General features: G+C 38.4%; 1 protein-coding gene and 1 long non-coding RNA gene across 2 annotated transcripts in view; one reads left to right on the forward strand and one right to left on the reverse strand.

Moving 5' to 3' along the window:
* Positions 1-23,432, reverse strand: part of LOC133660167 (tumor necrosis factor receptor superfamily member 11B-like) — a 57,272-nt gene that overhangs the window by 20,695 nt on the left and 13,145 nt on the right. The gene's annotated exons all lie outside the window — the stretch shown is intronic.
* Positions 18,846-22,495, forward strand: LOC133660696 (uncharacterized). Its single transcript, XR_009827867.1, has 3 exons — positions 18,846-18,917; positions 22,079-22,247; positions 22,318-22,495. It is a non-coding gene; the product is annotated as an uncharacterized LOC133660696 (long non-coding RNA).

Here is a 23,432-nt window from a genome sequence, read left to right on the forward strand (position 1 = left end):
ATCTAATATGCCTGAAATAAAAAAATAATAATCCTTATTCAAACTATACATTTTTTTTGACCAACTTGAATTATTTGATATTGAAAAGTGCAATTAAATAAACTCAGTGAATAATATTACATTCAAATTGATCAGCAACATCACCAGTTTATAAAACACTTTAACCTTCAAAACAGATCCAAAAATTTTATTTTTAATCAAAATGAGAAAGTCAGGGTAAATGGCTACAATCAGCACGTTGTGCAGGGCATATCTTTTCGAAGCGGGGTTTGAAGTATGATCCTGATAAAGCATGTTTCCCCACTCTTTGAGAAGAACTGATTTACAGTAACATGCTGTAAAAAACACCTTACCTTTTACAGTAAAATTTGGACATTTGGCCATATTTTCCTTTAAAATCCACATATTATTTTTTTTTTACAGTGTACTTTAAACAAAAATATCTAATTATCAAATGCATAGGCAATTGTTTAAAAATATCATGAGGCATATAGTTTTACATGTATATTTACATTGTATTCACTGTTACAAACGGCCCTCTGAGGGAAGGCATAACTATCAAAACCAGTTGGACAGCCCTGGTTCAGGGTGAGGTGGTGGCCCTTCAGTAGTGTAATAATAACAATAACAAAGAAGTAGTATTAAAGACCAAAAAGGGGCCACCAACAAAATCTAGAGCCCAGAGTGCTAACTATGCAATGTGTCACTGTGTTGCACTTTATTATACCACTGCGCAAAAGACTCCCCATACATTTGGCCGTACATCATTTTATTCTTTTCATCTCATTGGCTGTGAACGCACTGAGCAGTTCTCTGCAGACTTGGAATATAAGCCGCCAGTTAGCGAGCATGTTTGACAAGCAGCCATGCAGACAGTGGAGAGAGGACACATGCGCACCAGATGTCACTCTGATTCCTCTCAGCTACAATATTTGCACTGAGGACTTTCCCGTTGGCCAAGAACGCATCCCGCACAACACACATATATCGTGTGCCGCATGTGTGTGCAATGCAAATGTGTGTGTGTGTGTTTTGACTGTGGTCCTGTCTGTGGTCGTCTCCCCTGGCTGCTGTTTGTTGAAGCAACACTAGGAGGTTACTGGGCTTTCCCCGTCCGACACCAGAATACAAAACACGCCGTCCTGCTCTTTTATGGCCATTCACCGCTGACTTCCCTTCTGCGTGCTTGTGTTTATGCTGCTTACCTCAAAGAACATGCCAATCTATGTCAGTCTACCAACAATCTATAATCAACCTGAACCGGTCTACTTTTCTGTGTCATTGGTCAGATTCGCTCTGTTGTTACAGTAAATGAACGCAAGATAGACTAAAATATAAACACTGTTGTATTGTAGGGTACATCATATGCTTACTCGAATAAATATGACAAGTCTTACATACTGTATTTTTTCAAATAGTGGCCTCCACACTACAGACGCTGTTAGTTTTTGTGTCTGTTTTCCACTTTAACATTAAATATAATGTCCAAAAGTAAAACATTCTGTAGTTCTTCAAACAATGGCCTCAGCTCTGATAGACGCCTTGCCTCAATGAATCTTTGCATTTTCCACTGAATGAAATTAATAGAATATCTAAAAGTAAAACACACATTTTTACTAACAGATGCAGTGTCTCAGTTTGTTGTTGGGTGTGTCATCTAACTTATTCCTTCAAATAATGGACTCTTTTCTAGTCGCTGCTCTGCGTGTTTGTCCACTTAAACAAATTAATTAGACGTCAATATCAAACTATACACTACTTCTTCAAATACTGACCTGCGCTCTAATAGACGCATACATCTATTAATCACTGGGTATGTTGCCTACCTAAAACGATAAAAAACCTTTATGATGAAAGGAATTGCAGTCAGTATGTATTGAAATAGTGGCCTCTGCTCTGTTTTGCAACAGCTCACCTCGAATAAATGCCTTATTTCTTCAAACAATGGACGCAGTTCTTAATAGACACCTTACTACAAACAAATAAATTGTTGCGTCAGGTGCGCATGGCTGCGCTGGTAGTGTTCCCTCCAACGCAGAAAACAAGCTGGAACGGCGTGCAGGTAGGATTAAGGTTTTAATTATTTTAAGGCAGGATCAAAAAATACAAAACTGAGGACGCTAACAAGCGTGGAGCTAAAAAAACACAATATGTCACCAAGGGTGAAAAACGAGGAATGCTAGTGTGTAGAAAAATCCCTAGAGTGAGGAAAAAACCAGGAGAACGTAATTGTTGCCTATAGCAAACATTGACCCAGCAACTAGTGCTTGGTGACAGAAAACTATAAAGGGGAGTGATCAACCAAAACACCTGGTGGGAACACTCATTGCTAAACAAAGACAGGTGAGGAGAATCAGTGCCCATGGAAACCAACAGTAAACAGGGAAAGAGGGTGCACCCAGGAAACAGACTAAAACAGGAAAACTACCAAACATAAATCATGCCATGACCTGGGTGACGGATCATGACATAAATATGATGTTAAAAATCTAAATATACCCTATAGCTTGAATTAGTGGCCTCAGCGCTAATAGAACCCATGCCTCAATAAATTGTTAGGTGTGTATCTTAATCCAATATAATCGACCACCTACATGAATGACTATGATGTCAAAAATGACAATATACTGTATGTGTGCAAATAGTACCGTGCACTCTAATGGACGCTGTAAATACTAAATGATGGCAAAAAGTACAATACTGTTGTATTTAAACTTACAAGATAATTTGTTCTGTAACGGAGCTCTTAAAGGCCTACTGAAATGAATTTTTTAAATTTAAACGGGGATAGCAGATCCTTTCTATGTGTCATACTTGATCATTTCGCGATATTGCCATATTTTTGCTGAAAGGATTTAGTATAGAACAACGACGATAAAGTTCGCAACTTTTGGTCGATGATTAAAAAAAGCCTTGCCTATACCGGAAGTAGCGTGACGTCACAGGAGGAAGGATTCCTCACAATTCCCCATTGTTTACAATGGAGCGAGAGAGATTCGGACCGAGAAAGCGACGATTACCCCATTAATTTGAGCGAGGATGAGAGATTCGTGGATGAGGAACGTTAGAGTGAAGGACTAGAGAGGCAGTGCAGGGTGTATCTTTTTTCGCTCTGACCGTAACTTAGGTACAAGGTCTCATTGGATTCCACACACTCTCCTTTTTCTATTGTGGATCATGGATTTGTATTTTAAACCACCTCGGATACTATATCCTCTTGAAAATGAGAGTCAAGAACGCGAAATGGACATTCACAGTGACTTTTATCTCCACGGCAATACATCGTTGACGCACTTTAGCTACGAAGCTAACGTGATAGCATCGGGCTCAAATGCAGATAGAAACAACATTTTAAAAAACCCTGACTGGAAGGATAGACAGAAGATCAACAATACTATTAAACCATGAACATGTAAATACACGGTTAAAAATTTCCAGCTTGGCGAAGCTTAACAATTGAAGCTAACTAACTTAGCTACGGAGCTAACGTGATAGCATCAGGCTCAAATACAGATAGAAACAAAATTTAAAAAAACCCTGACTGGAAGGATAGACAGGAGATCAACAATACTATTAAACCATGAGCATGTAAATACACGGTTAATAATTTCCAGATTGGCGAAGCTTAACAATTGAAGCTAACTACGGAGCGGCGGCAGGCGTTGTAGCTTTCGACGACACTCCGGCCACCATCAGAGTCGGCAAGAAACATTTATTTCCCCAAAGTTACGTACGTGACATGCACATAGCGACACGCACGTACGGGCAAGCGATCAAATGTTTGGAAGCCAAAGCTGTACTCACGGTAGTGCGTCTGCTATACAGCTCAAACACAACACAACCTCCTGATTGTGTTGCTTTAGTCCGCTGCTAATACACCGATCGCACCTATAACTTTCTTATTTGCAGTCTCCATTGTTCATTAAACAAATTGCAAAAGATTCATCAACACAGATGTCCAGAATACTGTGGAATTGTTAGATGAAAACAGAGCAGTTTGTATGGTGACACATTGGGTACGAATACTTCCGTTGCCGTCGTGACATCACGCGCATACGTCATCATACATAGACGTTTCCAACCGGAAGTTTAGCAGGAAATTTAAAATTTCACTTTATAAGTTAACCCGGCCGTATTGGCATGTGTTGCAATGTTTAGATTTCCTCATTGATATATAAACTATCAGACTGCGTGGTCGGTAGCAGTGGGTTTCAGTAGGCCTTTAACTCAAAACACTTGAATTTCAAATCAACGTCCCACTGAAATTCATTAAAATCGATTAATTTGGTGCTTTCCCCCCAAAACAGCAACATTTTAACAAGTAACATGCCTTTTAAAAAGGAAAAAAAACTTTGCAATAAGAAATATTGCATAAAAACAATAGAATAAAATGTACTACTTTACTAATAACTACAGTAGTTTTATGAAGTAATGTAATATTCTTATACAGCATTTACCCCTGAGAGTGGACTTCTACGGTATCTCCTTCCAGCTGCTTTTCTGTCAAACACACCACCAGCAGCTATTCCATATTTTCATGGATAAATGGCTGCCTTTTATATATTATTTTAACCTTATTAGCTGGCGTTAGACTCATTCTGCTTCAGTATGGTTCAGAGTAGCAGCAATACGCTCCAATTGCTTCGCCTAGTTGGTGACAGTAATGTTTGTGAAGATTTATTTTGCTAAATTAAACGAACATCATCCACTTCTTCTTCTCAGCACTGTCCTTCACTCTCACTGTATTCCTTCCCATGCTTGGAAATCAAAGTTATGTGGATCTCTAGCTATAAGCTAATGCTAGCGAGTAAGACTGGATGTTTTGGGTGGAACTTACGGGGTTCACTGTGACATTTGCTATGCCAACTAATGGTGGGGGTGCTTGTAACTAAAATTTTTGCTTGCAATTTAAAGCATTACAATTCGCCGAGAGATAGTTCTTGTCTAAAAAAAAAACACTCCTAAATTGAGGTACTACTGTACTGTATGCGGTATTTCTTGAAATAATGCATTCTGCATTGCAACAATACACAAAAGGAAAATGTTTATGTTTGACCTATCAACCTACATTGCCATAACTTTTCATTCATTTCCTGCACAGCTTAACCTGTTCTGAGTAACAGCTGAGCTGGAGCCTATCCCAGCAGATTCCAGCAGATTTAGAACTAGCCATTACAATAGAGAAAAACAAGCATTCCCACTCACATTCACACCATCAAAAAAAATTCAGACTCCAACTATTGCTAGTATTCCGACACGTGACTTCACTCCTGGAGTGAAAACCAACGGTGGTCAACAACGCCAAGATGGCAGTCGTACAGCAAGCAGCGTGCAAACTCTCTGAGTAGGCAAGAGGCTTAAAGGCCTACTGAAACCCACTACTACCGACCACGCAGTCTGATAGTTTATATATCAATGATGAAATCTTAACATTGCAACACATGCCAATACGGCCGGGTTAGATTAGTAAAGTGCAATTTTAAATTTCCCGCGAAATATCTTGCTGAAAACGTCTCGGTATGATGACGTTTGCGCGGGAAGTCACGGATTGTAGCGGACATTTTGGGACACCATTGTGGCCAGCTATTAAGTCGTCTGTTTTCATCGCAAAATTCCACAGTTTTCTGGACATCTGTGTTGGTGAATCTTTTGCAATTTGTTTAATGAACAATGGAGACTGCAAATAAGAAAGTTGTAGGTGGGAAGCGGTGTATTAGCGGCCGGCTGCAGCAACACAAACACGTAGCCGGTGTTTCATTGTTTACATTCCCGAAATATGACAGTCAAGCTTTACCATTGGCCTGTGGAGAACTGGGACAACAGAGACTCTTACCAGGAGGACTTTGAGTTGGATATGCATGCTTGTGGAGAACTGGGACAACAGAGACTCTTACCAGGAGTACTTTGAGTTGGATACGCGCTACCGTGAGTACGCAGCTGCGGCTTCCAAACATTTGATCGCTTGCCTGTACGTGCGTGCCACTATGTGCATGTCACGTACGTAACTTTGGGGAAATATATGTGCTGTATGAACTTTGCGGAGGTGAACGGTACTTTGGGCTGTGGGATTGAGTGTGTTGTGCGGGTGTTTGATTTGTATTGGCGGGTTATATGGACGGGAGGGGGGAGGTGTTTGTTATGCGGAATTAATTTGTGGCATATTAAATATAAGCCTGGTTGTGTTGTTGCTAATAGAGTATATATATGTCTTGTGTTTATTTACTGTTTTAGTCATTCCCAGCTGAATATCCCACCCGCCTCTCACAGCATCTTCCCTATCTGAATTGCTTCCACTGCCCTCTAGTCCTTCACTCTCACTTTCCTCATCCACAAATCTTTCATCCTCGCTCAAATTAATGGGGAAATCGTCGCTTTCTCGGTCCGAATCGCTCTCGCTGCTGGTGGCCTTGATTGTAAACAATGTGCAGATGTGAGGAGCTCCACAACCTGTGACGTCACGCTACTTCCGATACAGGCAAGGCTTTTTTATAAGCGACCAAAAGTTGCGAACTTTATCGTCGATGTTCTCTACTAAATCCTTTCAGCAAAAATATGGCAATATCGCGAAATGATCAAGTATGACACATAGAATGGACCTGCTATCCCCGTTTAAATAAGAAAATCTCATTTCAGTAGGCCTTTAAATCTTCCTGCAAAAAGCAGAAACAAAACAATCTAACTATGCAATGGAATAGATCCCTATACTTAAAAAAACAAAAAAACAGTTGTTGAGTTGGTCGAGCTCCCACACATATCGAACTATTGTGCTCCAGACGTCATTCTACACCTCAAAACGGATGGAAACTTGGAAAAGCATCGAGATCTACTACTTCTTTGTGTGTGGCTGTGTCATGGAAATTGGCATCAATATTCACCCGGATAATATGCAGGTTGCATTTCAAGATTTTAATTTGTGTCTACTGGCATATTTGTTGCTGTTGCACGCGTCGTTTACCAGTAGTGTGTTTTTCCCCCATCTTTATCAAAATATAACTGTAGATGTCAACATTGTCTATGTGCTGAAATCTTGCCTCTGGTAAACGCTAGCTTGACCACCACGTGTATTCAATGAGCCGGACGAGACCTCATATGCAACCCAGCAATACCCTAACATGTTTTTGGACTTGTTTTTTTTATTATTTTTTTTAAATGTTTTATTTTTTTTATTTTAAAAAAACATAAAAAAAGACAAAAGATACACTTACCATTAGTGCATCAACCCAAGAAAACCCTCCCTCCCCCATTCACACTCATCCACACTCCTTTACACAAAAGGGGCTGTCTCTTTCTGTTATTAAAAAAAAAACTTCTGGTTCCTACAATATAGAATAATACAGTTGTTTTTGGACTTTGGGAGATAACTCACCTAGGGCAAAACCCATACAAGCATTTTATATATATATATATATATATATATATATATATATATATATATATATATATATATATATATATATATATATATATATATATATATATATATATACACATATATATATATATATATATATATATACTGTATATATATATATATATATATACATATATATATATATATATATATATATATATATATATATATATATATATATATATATATATATATATATATATATATGTATATATATATATATATATATATATATATATATATATATATATATATATGTATATATATATATATATATATATATATATATATATATATATATATATATATATATATATATATATATATATATATATATATATATATATATATATGTATATATATATATATATATATATATATATATATATATGTATATATATATATATATATATATATATATATATATATATATATGTATATATATATATATATACTTTTTTTTTTTTTTTGCTCCCATTTTTCATGAACTCAAAGATATAAAACTTTTACTATATACACAAAAGACCTATTCCTCTCAAATATTGTTGGTGAATATATTATTGGTGAATGTTGGTCCACTCCTCTTCAATGGCTGTGCAAATTTGCTGGATATTGGCAGGAACTGGAACACGCAGTCGTATACGCCGATCCACAGCATCCCAAACATGCTCAATGGGTGACATGTCCGGTGAGTATGCTGGCCATGCAAGAATTGGGATTTTTTTTCAGCTTCCAGGAATTGTGTACAGATCCTTACAACATGGGACCGTGCATTGTCATGCTGCAACATGAGGTGATGATCTCGGGTGAATGGCACAACATTGGGCCTCAAGATTTTGTCATGGTATCTCTGTGCATTCAAAATGGCATCAATAAAATGCAATTGTGTTGGTTGTCTATAACATACGCTTACCCCACCCCCACCATGGGCCACTCGATTCACAAACATCAGCAAACCGCCATACACGCTGTCCGCCATCTGCCCTGAACAGTGAAAACTGGGATTCATTCGTGAAGAGAAGACCTCTCCAATGTGCCAGACGCCATCAAATGTGAGCATGTGCCCACTCAAGTCGGTTACGATGACAAACTGCAATCAGGTCGAGACCCCGATGAGGACGACAAGCATGCAGATGAGCTTCCCTCAGGCGGTTTCTCACAGTTTTTGCAGAAATTCTTTGGTTATGCAAACTAATTGTTGCGCCAGCTGTCCGGGTGGCTCGTCCTAGATGATAATGGAGGTGCACTTGCTGGATGTGGAGGTCCTGGGCTGGTGTGGTTACACGTGGTCTAAGTTTGCGAGGCCGGTTGGATGTACTGCCAAATTCTCTGAAACGCCTTTGGAGAAGGCTTATGGTAGAGAAATGAACATTCAATTCACTGGCAAGAGCTGTGGTGGAAATTCCTGCAGTCAACATGCCAACTGCACGCTCCCTTATAACTTGCAACTTCTGTGGCATTGTGCTGTGTGATACAACTGCACATTTCAGAGTTGCCTTTTATTGTGGGCAGCCTTAGACACATTTGTGCAATAATCATGCTGTTTAATTAGCATCTTGATACGCCACACCTCTGAGGTGGGATGGATTATCTTGGCAAAGAAAAAATGCTCACTAACACAGATTTAAACAGATTTGTGAACAATATTTGAGAGGAATAGGTATTTGGTGTATATAGTAGAAGTTTTAGATCTTTGAGTTCAACTCTTGAAAAATTGGAGCAAAAACAAAAGTATTGCTTTTATATTGTTTATTTTTGTTCAGTGTATATATATATATATATATATATATATATATATATATATATATATACTGTATATATATATAGATAGATATACATACTTATATACTGTATATAATAATGCAAATTCCACACAAAATAGTCACAATAAAGAATAAAAGAAGTTGGAAACAAACATTGCTGCATGTTTTTCATGGGTGTCAAAATTGGCCTGCCGTGTAAATTCACTTGGCCCTTGAGGCGATATCAAATTAACATTAGAGCTGGCCCGCCGATTGTATACAGCGGCGGTGCCGCGGTAAAACCGCATTCACCGCTAATTCTCATACTTGCCAACCCTCCTGGGAGACTCCCAAATTTCAGTGCCCCTCCCGAAAGTCGTCACGTACGCTTTTCATCCAGTCCAATGAGTGCTGGCCCAGTCACATAATATGTGCGGCTTCTGCACGCACACACACATGAATGCAACGCATACTGCAAAGGGTTCTGGGTATTTGTTCTGTTGTGTTTATGTTGTGTTATGGTGCGGATGTGCTCCCGAAATGTGTTTGTCATTCTTGTTTGGTGTGGATTCACAGTGTGGCGTATATTTCTAACAGTGTTAAAGTTGTTTATACGTCCACCCTCAGTGTAACCTGTATCGCTGTTGATCAAGTATGCTTTGCATTCACGTGTGTGTGCGTACAGAAGCCGCACATATCTTGTGACTGGGCCGGCACGTTGTTAGAGTTGATGAAAAGCGGACGTGACGACAGCTTGTAGAGGACCTTAAAGGCAGTGCCCTTAAGGCACGCCCCCAAGACTGTGGTCCAGGTGGACTACAAGATATAATGACTGATGAACACCTTCGTTCGATAATGAAGGTTGCCTCAGCTCAAAGCCTGAGCCCCGACATTAATGAACTAGCATCCAAGAAAAGATGCCAGGTAACTGGTTTGGGCACATCAGATTAGATCAGTGTGTTGCAAACTGAGCAGTTTAATGTCCTGAATGGTTGTTTTATTCATTATTTTATTTTTAAATGTATTAGCCTGTGGAAAAAGTTAATGTTGATATTTACCTCAGAAGGCTGCAAATAGAAAAGAGGCATTACATTTTTATTTAAATTGTATTTGGTATGCCATTGTCATTTTTTAATTATTATTATTATTATTATTATTATTATTTGAAACTCAATTTTGCATGTCACTCTAAAGTTATATAAGCCTTGCTTGTTCAACATTCAATGCAAAACTTGTTTGGGTCCCTATTAAAAGGTTAATTTGTTCAACCTTGGCCTGCGGCTTTGTTCAGTTTAAAATTTTGGCCCACTCTGTATTTGAGTTTGACACCCCTGTTTTGCACCAAAGGTCAGTGAACAAATAATAAAAATAGATGAAAGGGTTTTAAAAGCTTGACGCAGCCTGGTGAGCTCAGTGGTTTTTCTTGACAAAACATATGAACCGTGAGGACATTTTGGTGGTAGCATTCGATCCCAAGTGACGTTGTGAGCCATGCCATGACTCCACGCTGGGTTTGTAGATTGGGTGGCCCCCACTGAGAATCAAAAAGGTAATTATAGTCATAAACGAATAGGGTTATCAAGAGACCACAGACAGTCATTTAAAAAGACATGAAAGTGTTGACTATAAAGAAGCCCTGAAGGAAGGTGACCTGGGTTCAGATAATCTGGTTGCAGTTATCGCCGCCGTCACATCTACATGTCAGACGGAGTTCACTGGCGTGTGCTCACAAGCACATATGGAAATGGTCACGGTCACATTGTTTTTGTCATCTTTCACAGTACGCGTCACTGGCCTGGCTCCAGTGAAAGAATGCAATGCAGTACGTTGAAGAGATGTACACACAGTGGAAAAATAGGAACAGCTCAGGCATGCTAGGAAATGTTGAAAACAAATGGCTATGTTATGGTTAAATATTATTAATGCATTTTGGGACAATTGAGGTAATAGTTAATTGTATTCCCAGTGTAGAATGCATGCAGTAGCCATTCTGCATGGTAACAACTACATATTAAATAAAGACTAGTTCTTTTTAACCACTTGAGGGCAGCAGAGAAAATACAACATGTGGACAAAAGTTTGGGAACACTAATAGAGTAGTATTAGTAGAAAAGGTATTGGGGCAAAAATTTAAAAAAGAAATACGATGACAGCCAAATTGATAATTAGTGATTATACTAAAAACATAATTTTATAGATATAAGTATTTTTAATAAATACTTAATCATACAAAAATGACTATAAATACTATTGACAATATAATACATGATACCATCATATCATAGTAATTCTATACTAGCAATAAAGTATGGAAATCGTATCCATACAGTATTATTGATAATACTAGTGTAATACAATAATAAAATGTTAATATTTTTTAATATTATTTGATATTTGATCATTTTAAATTAATAAATAAATACATGATTGTGTGGGAATTTTAATATAATTTTGACACTAATGGACAAGGAATTAGAAAACTTTAGCAATGTACTTTTGGAGACCATAAAAGTATGGAATTACATAGACCCAGACACACATTTGTTCCCCACCTTAAGCATGATTGTTTATACTATACAAACGAACAGTACATTACCAACATTAAATCCGAAAACAAACTGTCAATTATTCATGTAGAAGATTATATGCAAATTACAACAATATGAAGCATTTTTGGAACAATTCAATAAATCCATCAAAATAATTGCAGTATCAGAAACATGGATCAAAGCTAACAAAGGAATATATTTTGACCTGGAAGGTTATGAACTGAATTACATTAACAGAACCAACAAAAATGGATGTGGCAATGCAATTTATGTGATGAATGACTTTCACTACAAGGTTATTTGCTATTTATAATATATTAGAATGTATAACAATTGAACTATGTCATGAAAAAAGCAAAAACACATGTATCAGTTGTATAAATTGAGCACCTCAGTCAAGTATTGAAAGATTTGAGGACTGAATTAGGCAACCTTCACAGGAACAGTCAAAAAGGAATTTTCACACATGGTGACTTCAACATTGACCTGTTAAACCCAAACAAGGTCAATTGATGATTTCACAGACACAATGTTTAGCATGACTTTGTATCCCAAAATCACAAGGCTAAGCATTATAACAAGTCACAGTGCTATACTTATTGACAATATCTTTACTAACAATTTTGATAATAATTCGACAAGTGGTCTGCTGGTAACGGACATCGGCAATCATCTACCAGTTTTCACAATCTGTGATTGAAACTACGAGAAGAGAAATGTGGCTGGCACAAGGACATTTCAAAGAATACACACAGAGAAAACTATTATTTCGTTTGAGAATGAAGAGAACAAAGTTGGGACAATTTGTACAGTGAAAATGATGTAAATGATGCATATGGCAATTTTTAAAACAATTTCCTGATGCTGTATGACAAACATAGTCCATGTTGTCCAACTTATCACCAAGCAAAAGAAAACGAGTCAACCATGGATGACAAAGGGCTGAAAAATGCATGTAACAAAAAAAATATATTATACAGAACATTCATAACACAAAGATCCATAGAAACATTAAAAAAAAGTAAAAATAAATATAAGAACAAGCTAACTAACATACTACGCACATGTAGAAAAAAACACTACAACTACAAGACAAGAAGAAAAACAACATGAGAGCGACATGGGGCATAGCATGTAGTATCACTAAAAATGGTGCTAAGAAAGATTACCCACAATACTTTGCAACAAAAATATACAAAATTAAAACATGGACAAAGTAGTTGAATGCTTTAATAACTACTTTGTAAATAGCAGAATCAATCTGGAATAAAGGATTTCAGATGTACATGATGGATCAGTTGAAGACTTGAATGATACCATAGACCGATATCCCCACTAGATGTTCTTCAACAATGTGACAAAAGAGGAAATAATCAAAATTGTAAAGAAATGCAAATCCAAGACTTTAACTGACTGTCATGGAATTGATATGGAAACGATAAAAAAAAAACGTATTTCAGAAAGTTCAGAACCTTTAACGTACATCAGTAATCTATCATTTCATTTCTATCACTTCAAACAGGCAAATTCTCAAACAAAATTAAAATAGCAAAGGTTTTACCGAATCATAAGACTGAAGACAAACACCAATTTACAAACTACATACCTGTTTCTCTACTTCCACAATTCTTTAAAATTACTGATTTTTTTTTTAATAACAGATTATACAAATTCATAAACAAAACTGGATAGTCGCGGATAACCTATATGGATAGCTAACATTTCAACATCGATGGCATTAATGGAAATAACAGAGGAAATTACCAATCCAATCAATAGTAAAGAGTGTGCAGCAGCAGTGTTTATGGATATAACAAGAGCATTTGACACAATAAATCACAACATTGTAAATAATAAATTAAAATAATGTGGCATCAGAGGATTGGTATTGAACTGGATAAGAACCTACTTAAACAACAGGAAGCAATACGTGAAGCTAGGTGACAACAGAACTAAATATATCTTGTGGTGTACCCCAGGGATCATGACTGGGACCAAAATTATTCAGCCTCTATATAAACAACATTTACACGACTGCACTTTGTTCAGGAGAAAACACACAGCGGCTAATACAAATAACAGAAGAAATGAACAAATTAAAGAGATGGTTTGACAAAAACAGACACTCTTTGAATCTTAGTAAAACAAAAATAATGCTATTCGGTAACAGCAGAAGGGAACGTCAAACACAAATACTAACAGACGGAGCAGACATTGAAAGGGTGAAAAAAAATTTTTGGGGGTGTAATAATTGATCAAATTAACTGGAAATCTCATAGAAAATATACAACATAAGGTGGCAAGAAATATTTCAATAATGAATCAAGCAAATGATTTACTGGACCAAAAATCACTTCATATTCTCTACTGCTCGCTAGTGTTACCATATCTGAGTTATTGTGTGGAAATATGGGGAAACAACTACAAAAATACACTTAATTCACTAACTGTGTTACAAAAAAGATCAGTCAGAATAATACATAATGTACTTTATTTATTGACTCCAAAATACTGAAACTCAATGATTTGTTACATTTGCAAACAGCTAAAATTACAACCTGCTACCCTAGAATGCACAACGATTCTTCTCAAAAAAAGAGGAAACATACAACCTCAGAGGAAAAGGTAACTTAAAAGATTTGTATGCATGCCAACCCTTAAGACCTTTAGCATATCAGTATCTGGAATTGATTAAGCAAAGAATGTACTAATATGATCCAATTTACGATGCTGTTCAAACTACAAATGTTTACAAAGTACAAGGAAGGAGAATCTTGATAAACTTCTTGAACTTTGTTGTAAATTAGATATTATTGATCTCATTATGTGAATCATGGCTGACCTAACTTTTAAGAGGACTGTTGTATTTCATTGATTTATTTTGTGTTACAATTACAAGATCAGAACAGAAAGTGAACAAATGTGTTTGTAATTGCTATGAATTGGAAAAGGGGTAGGATTAAATAAGCTTTACTTTTTCCTACTCCTTTTTTAACATGTTAAGAGGAATGAGAATATGTAGATAATGATGTATACATGTTTGAATTAAATTAAACCATAACTAATTTTAGCATCCATCCATCCATTTGCTACCACTTGTCCCTCTCGGGGCAGCGAGGGGTGCTGGAGTCTATCCCAACTGCACTCGGGCGGAAGGCGGGGTACACCCTGGACAACATTCACACACTAGGGCCAATTTAGTGTTGCCGATCAACCTATCCCCAAGTGCATGTCTTTGGAGGTGGGAGAAAAACGGAGTACTCGGTGGGAACCCACGCAGTTACGGGGAGAACATGCAAACTCCACAGCATTTTGCCATATTATGACTTTTCCTATTGCCAAAATTTAACGTTATTATTGAAATAGCTTTCTTTCAGCGTGGTCATATTAGTCGTTTAAGGCAAAGGTGCATTTCATGTATACAAAGTAGGTACTTTAGCTGGATGTGCTTCAAATGATTAAAGAGTATTAGGGTTAGGGCCTCATTTATTGGGGATGGAGCGGTTTATGAAAAAAATCTGAACCATTCCATTGACCTGACTTGGTTCAGAGCACGTGTGTCGTTTAGGTAATGTTTTTTTTCTTAATTTCTTTACCACTCAGTTTGGAGCGTGCTTGTGTAGTTCCGATCATACGTGCAAAGGAGAAGCAGGTGTTGTGAAAGCATTTGTTTTGGAGACATGATGAGTGTACTTTTTTTTTAAAAAACAGTCAGAGACAGAGGTTGCGTGAGTGGCATCGTAGAGGATTTTCCGAAAGACACCTGGATATCGCCCTGGTCTACCAGCATCCCGACTGAAGTTACAAATGTCCCGAATCTGTTGGGATATAAAATATCCTAGCTTTTGTCCAGATGTCAAAAGTTAAAGTTAAGTTAAAGTTAAAGTACCAATGATTGTCACACACACACTCGGTGTGGTGAAATGTGTCCTCTGCATTTGACCCATCCCCTTGTTCACCCCCTGGGAGGTGAGGGGAGCAGCGGTGGCTGCGCCCGGGAATCATTTTGGTGATTTAACCCCCAATTCCAACCCTTGATGCTGAGTGCCAAGCAGGGAGGTGATGGGTCCCATTTTTATAGTCTTTGGTATGACTCGGCCTGGGTTTGAACTCGCGATCTACCGATTTCAGGGCGGACACTCTAACCACAAGGCCACTGAGAAAAGCAAGACAAAACAAACAATTACCGGTACGCCAAAACAACATCTACACTTCTACCCTAAAGTTGCTGTTTATGATCAAATGTGACTGTGATATACAGGGAAAGGAACTGGTACCTCGTGTCCCGGGCGCGGCTACCGCTGCTGCTCACTGCTCCCCTCACCTCCCAGGGGGTGATCAAGGGGATGGGTCAAATGCAGAGGACAAATTTCACCACACCTAGTGTGTGTGTGACAATCATTGGTACTTTAACTTTAATAAATTCCTTGGAATCGCTTGCCAATTTTTCAAACGATTCTCTTATCGTTCACTGCGGGCGGAAATTATATCATTACGCAACGTGCGTAGCAAAGTGAGCGAGCTACATGGCGCCCAGGCGGAAGATATGCTCCAAAGTTTGGCTACATTTTAAAAGAAAAGATTGCAACAGCACTAACTGTAATAATTAAAGGACTATACGTTGCACCTCACCTCCTGTTATTACTATACCAAAGCATCGTTCAACCCATCCTTCTGTACTGTTCCACATGTTTTTTCAATATGCTTTCTGTAACCAACCGGACCAAACTCACACGCATTACAAACATAGCAGCTAAAATCATCGGCCTACCCACACCCAACATCTCAGATCTAAACCACAGGTTCATCCTTCGACTGGCAAACACAATAGTCCAGGATATGACTCACCCACTACACCAATACATCATCCCACTACCATCAGGGCGCAGATACAGAACTATCAAATTCCGGAGGGCCCGCCTCGGGAAAAGCCTTATCCCTGCAGCTATAGCCGCCCTAAACAGCAGGCCCGCCCGACCTGTCTGACAAGCCTGTGAATGTGTTGGTCATGTATGATGTCTTTTTGTTATTTTTGTTTGTGATGTGTAATGTCTATTGTTCAAATGTACGGCAGTGAAAATGAATTTTCCCAACGGGGACCAATAAATGTCAATGAATCAATCAAATCAAATCAAATTGCAAGGTTGCTATTTCATCAAGAGGAGGACATATGAGCAATATGCTGAAACATTTGAACTCACAGCATGCAATAACTATAAATAAATGTTGCAGTATTTGAACTGCTCTGATTTCATCCCAACAGCAGTTATCTGGTGAAAATACAACAGGTATTAACGCCGCCTGAATATTTAGTGCTATTACCTCGTAAATTTAAATGAAAGCTGTCTCATTTAGATGGACTGAAAAATTGGTTGGCAAAATTGTTAAAGGTAGATTATTGTGACACAGTTGTCCCTCACCACATCACGCTTCAGATATTGCAGCTTCACTACATCGCATCTATACATATACATAAATATGTATATGTATGTATATATATAAATATACATATATTTTTAAATAATATTCTGCATATTTTGGCTGAAATTAAGTGTTAAATTAAGTTATTATATGTATTACAGTGCAGTGTTTGTGTTATTTTCCATTATTATATTGTATCGATAAAGATATTCACCAAGCGGGACTTCCGTTTATGGTTAAAGGGTGACAAATGCTAACACCACAGCGACTATAATGTCAGTGCTATCCTCGCTGCGACAATCAAAGTTGACTAACTTTTTGATACACTTCATCTTCAACTCCTGCTTCATCAATAACACAGCTCCACTTTGGTGAGACTTTGATGCCAGCATTGTCAAAAGACAAAAGCGTAACGTAGCAGTACCGGCGCACCACTAAATGCGAACAACACAGAATGCTAACATTGCAGTTAATGATTGTAGCAGCGGCTGTCAAGTTGACCAAGTTTTTGTACAACAACTTACACCCGTGGTTTCGGCACATGTAAGCCCAGTTTTGACTAAGAGGAATTACCCAAGATGTAACAAAGTATTTCTACATCGTGGACGTGTTGTTGTTGCTGTGCGACGGCCATAGCAATGACCCCTGTAGGATCTTTTGCACAACTGGTGCTGTAATCTACAGCATAGAACAAACTTGAGGCTATATTGTGTGAAACGTGTGTAAAAGTGACTATATGGGTGTTATTTCATGTTTTGAGGGCTCAAATTATGTTGTGTGTATATAAGGTCATAAACAGTTTTTTAATGCACTATGAAGATATTGGCAGAAATGCTTGGCTGATATTCGTTTACCAATTTGCTGCAAAAACAAGGGATGACTGTGCATGGTATTTTGGGGTGTTGAAAAGAACCAATAACGATGTCACAAAAAAACGTGATAAGACCCAAACCAGGAATTGTGTGAATCTTTCAACCCTCTATAATTCCGTAACTAAAATCCAACTAAGTCATACATTTAGGAGACAAAAGTCGGGGAAATCAAAATATTTAAAAAATGTAGTGATCATTTTCTTATCTTGTATCTTGTAGTCTTGCAAAGTTAAAAAAAAAATTCTCATTTATATATGACTTGAATGGCTAAAAGCTAGATTGCCCTAAATCCTGTCTACTTGTCGTATCTTCATACGATAGGTGGCAAAAAAAACAACATCTTAGCTTTCAACAAGTTAGAACAATTCTGCTCTGCTACACATAAGTGTTTTACGATTAGTGTTGAGTTCTTCCACACCAATCTCATACAACTATAACGTCAAAGCCCTTCCACAAACAGTTCCCACAAAGTTGGAAACAAAAAACTGTCCAAACTGCTACAAATCCAGAAATTGATTAGTTCTTAATTGCAAACATGTACCGTCCCTGACCCTGTAGTTAGAGAAACGTCTGATCTCTTAGTGCTTCCCGGATGTTTCATTTTTGCTAAAACATCACTCTTTCCCTCAGGCCAAGCTGTTGAGCTTTTTAAGAATGGACGCACTGGACGATGCCCTGTAATGTGTGTGTGCGCGACCGCGTGTGTGTGTATCAGGAACTAAAAGGCATATTTAACTTTTTAACCTCTTTGTTGTCTTTGAAGACACAATTTGATGACATCATGGTCCATCACTGGAAAAGCAAATTACACTGCAGCAAGGGCCCGCCGACATCCATAATTACACTGTCAGTGAGCGAAATGTACTAAATGGAGCGCAGCCAGATGGGAGGAAAGGTATCGAAATGGAGAGGGAAATCAAAGGTAGGTGTTTAGATTCCAAATGTCATGATGTTGATACAAATATAAACAGTAAAAGGACAAATGCTCGAGGCTGTTAGTTTTAAGTATCTTAACTGGCCACTTAAGTTACTGAACGCTCTTAGTCTTTCCCAAATGCACAACAGACACCAAAACCCTTTTTTTTGTACTGGAAAAACACATATTGGTTAGAGTATATCAAACTTGATCACTTTTTATGGTCGTTTTATTTAGCACTGCTTATTACTTAAGCTCTGTCCATCAGTTAATGTGTTCCCTAAATACGGGTTCTTAGAAAAGAGCATGTGTTTTCCAGCAGCATGAAACCGACAAATACAATTCATTGTTGAAGGCACTGAAAACACATGGCCTCGCCTTGGCAAACCCCATGTCCCATTTCTCACATACTGACACGTTATATTTGTTGTGCTCATATAATACTCTCAGCGCAAATTATAAAACCATATTTTAAAATTGTGTGTGAATGCTGAGAAATGATGTAAATTCTTGAGGCTAAATGTTGAACTGAAGACTAAAAGTTGGTAAAGCCATTGAAGAAATCCTGATATACTACTGTATGAAATGATGACATCTAGTGGTGGGAAGCTGTCTTGTAATACCCTCCATCCATTTTCTACTGCTTGTCCCTTTCGGGGTCGCGGGGGGTGCTGGAGCCTATCTCAGCTGCACATGGCCGGTAGGCGGGGTACACCCACAAGTCGCCACCTCATCACAGGGCCGACACAGATAGACAACATTCACACTCACAGGGTGTCAAATTTTCACGTTAATTGCGATTACATAATTACGGTAAAATTTTCGTAGAAGACAGTGCCAAAGAGACACTAATGACCGAGTAGAAACTGTCCCAATATGGACTGTTGCTTCACTGTTGACTCACTTTGAGCATGATCTTCTAAGACAGTGTTTTTCAACTTTCTTTGAGCCAAGGCACATTTTTTTAATTGAAAAAATCCAGGGGAACACTATCCCATCCTCGTCGCCATTGTTGTGTGCCCAACTTCTCATTTATTAGTTAGTTGTCTTTTTCTGCCTTTTATTCCCGCTCTTACTTCTTCCACTTCCAGGTGTCAACACATGTCATCATATCCTGTGTCCCCCGCCCTTAAGTTCCCCTTACAATGGTTCCGGTATTGTCCTGTAACCCGAGTAACCAATACATGACAGACGCCACCAGCAGAAAATGTTAAAAACGAAACTCAATAGCCTACATTGACAATATAAAGTCGTTCTCATCAAATACTTGACGCAATTGTTCGATATGACCTCAAACCATAACCATCATTAATTCTCTTGTCTCAAAGTAGGCTTACGAAGCAATTAGCTACCTGCTACCACCTACTGGTACGGAAGAGTATTACATTGTTAATCCAGTGATCTCCAGACAGCACAGACACTCAACAACGGCACATTATTTGCGGATTATAATTATTGGTTCCATCCATCCATCCATTTTCTACCGCTTGTTTCGCAAAAAAATTTTTTCCGACCAATTAGGTGAAATTGCATAATTTCCCACGGCACACTGGACACAATCTCACGGTGCACTAGTGGGCCGTGGCACAGTGGTTGAAAAACACTGTTCTAAGATCCATATAACACGTGCTAAATAGAATGTGCAAACTATACTGTAAAATTGTGTGTACTACTAGCGTGTTCGACTAAGACTATGTTGTGAAATATGCAGCACAAACAACCTTTTTTGGGCGATATACTGTAGAAGTGCAAACAGAACCTATTTTTAGCACGCCAAAAGTGCCAGTGTTGTGATGGTGCGTGTGGAAAGATTCCGAGATGCATGCAAAAATGCATGAAAGTGCATGTTAAGTTAAAGTTAAAGTACCAATGATTGTCACACACACACTAAGTATGGCGAAATTATCCTCTGCATTTGACCCATCACCCTTGATCACCCCCTGGGAGGTGAGGGGAGCAGTGAGCAGCAGCAGTGGCCGCGCCCGAGAATCATTTTTGGTGATTTAACCCCCAATTCCAACCCTTGATGCTGAGTGCCAAGCAGGGAGGTAATGGGTCCCATTTTCATAGTATTTGGTATGACTCGGCAGGGGTTTGAACTCACAACCTACCGATCTCAAGACGGACACTCTGTTGCAGAACTATTTACTTTATAGACTTTATGATACGAGAAGGTATAACACAGGAGGCTGCAGGCAACAGAGGTGAGGAGGCTGGCCGACAGCCTACACTAGAAATGCCCTCATAAGTAAGTCCACCACACTGTGATGTCACATTGTGCCCACTTTTTTTTTTTAAAAAGACTGCAAAACACAGCGTTCAGAGGCATCTAACAACTCTGTGCAAGCAATGCATGAACCTTATCATATGACACTTTGGCATTGTTTAACACAATTAACCAACGTTGAAACAATATTAATAAGTTAGAAAAAAGGAAACTCATCACATGTCCCCTTTACAAAATAATTTTGTGACAGGCCTATAAATTATTTATATTTTAATTTTGAATTAATAATGTATTTATATTTTGAATTCATTATTTTAAGTACTGTATGAAATTTAGAAATACTGCAGTTAGTTAAATAAAGGCATTTATGGGGCATTGAGGCTAAAAATGTTGCATAGTTGTGTGATGCCAACACAGAAGCTGACCAGTGATATAAAAAAACAAGTGGCAATAGCGTCATATAATGAGAAATGGAACCTACTGTAACATAGAAAAGGGTCTGGAAGCTCAGAAAAATCTGGGTAAATTGACAGTTATTCCATAATAGTTCTAATAAAAAAAGAAGAACTGAATGTCTACCAAAGAGTGAGCTGTATTTCATTTTTACAGTATGTAAAGAGATGTACTTCCCAAGCAGAGGTTATATTTTAGGACTGTGAAAGGAAACTGCACAAGTGCAATAGATACCCGATCTTTGCAAGGGTTATTTTGCAAGATCCCTGTGAATAACAGTGAATAATACATCATGTACAGCCATAAAATACCCTAAAAGTGCCCATTTTTTATATGTTTATAACATGCCTACATTTTACATTCAGTTGTACATATTAAGAAGCAGTTTCAAAACAATATACAGTATTGCAGTTCGTAAGCATCTTCTTACTGAAAAATGTGTGTTCCGCTGCTGCATGTAAAGCTCCAGCATTTTTTTCCCCTGCAGATATCGCCATCAAAGCACTTTTTATTTAAGTTGTTGCAAAAAAAAAAAAAGATTTACAATTTCAAGCAGAGAAAAGAAATATGCGGATACGCAGAAGCCGACTGGGCGTGGATCGTCTGTGCTTGGAGACTATGCAAACTGGCTGTGAGGCAGACCTAACCACATGGAGGTGAGCCATCCTTAACTGCAGAATTGTAAGCATGCATCTGAAATAGGAGAATGTGACTTTGTGTTGCCAGAGGTCACCTTTCAATTGGTGGCGTGTGGAGCGAGCTGTAGCACAACCGACCACACAGCACCAGCTTGTCCATCGAGCACATGGCTTCAGTTAACTGAAGAACGCAGGTGCTCTGTGGGGGATTCCAGCTCTTAGTGCCTGTGGTCAAGGCTCATATCGTTCAGTTTCGCTCCCACACCAACGGCACAACATCATTTTTACTTCATAAAATAGATTTACTGGTAGTAAGTAAGATACCAAAAGTTCGGAAATTGACACCTAGCCCATTTTGTGTAATCGGTGTTGAAAGCCGGTACTATTTTTCAGTGAGGCGCAGTGATATCTAGTGGGGAGTGGCGCGGTTTTGGTCACATGGACCAATCAGGTAGCAGCTTTATTCTAACAACATACCTGCTATGGCGACGACAACATCCGAGAGTGAAGAGGAACGAAAGACCTCAAAAGTTAGAAAAAAAGTGCGTAAAGAGGAAAATAAAAGATGCTATATGCATCTTTCATCTGTGAACAATGAGGACGTCCAGCACTTCACTCGGACACGGTGGGACACATACAGAAACTATTTAAAACAGTGGCTTTGTCTGCAAGACCAGAACAAGCATCTGGCAGAAATCTATAAACATTGCTCGGATGTAGATTTTGACGCTATTCCTGACGACGCTGGGTTTCACGCAACATGCTACCGACGTTTTACAGATAAATCTGCATTGTTTTATGCCGAGAAAAGGACCGCACGGGCGGTGGGAGAACCATCTGCAGCCGCAGGTCAGTCAGCAGGCACGTCTGAAACTCCCCGAAAGAAACTTCGATCTCGTTCAGGTTTGCCCGTTGCTTCTGCCGGCCCCGTCCTGCCAGCCATCTGTATAATTTGTCAAAAAGTGGAAAAGTACACTCGTGTGGGAGGAAAACGCCAGAGGGATCAACTCACACAAGCAGAAACCGTGTCGGCAGGTATGTGACACACACACACACACACACACACACACACACACACACACACACACACACACACACACACACACACACACACACGTGTGTGAATCTATAGTAATAATGTTACAGTACATAGCGTAGGATTGAAAGAATGTGTTGTTACTTTGTAATAACCAAATGGACCAT

This window comes from Entelurus aequoreus, linkage group LG11 (genome assembly GCF_033978785.1).
Source record: "Entelurus aequoreus isolate RoL-2023_Sb linkage group LG11, RoL_Eaeq_v1.1, whole genome shotgun sequence".
NCBI lineage: Eukaryota > Metazoa > Chordata > Actinopteri > Syngnathiformes > Syngnathidae > Entelurus > Entelurus aequoreus.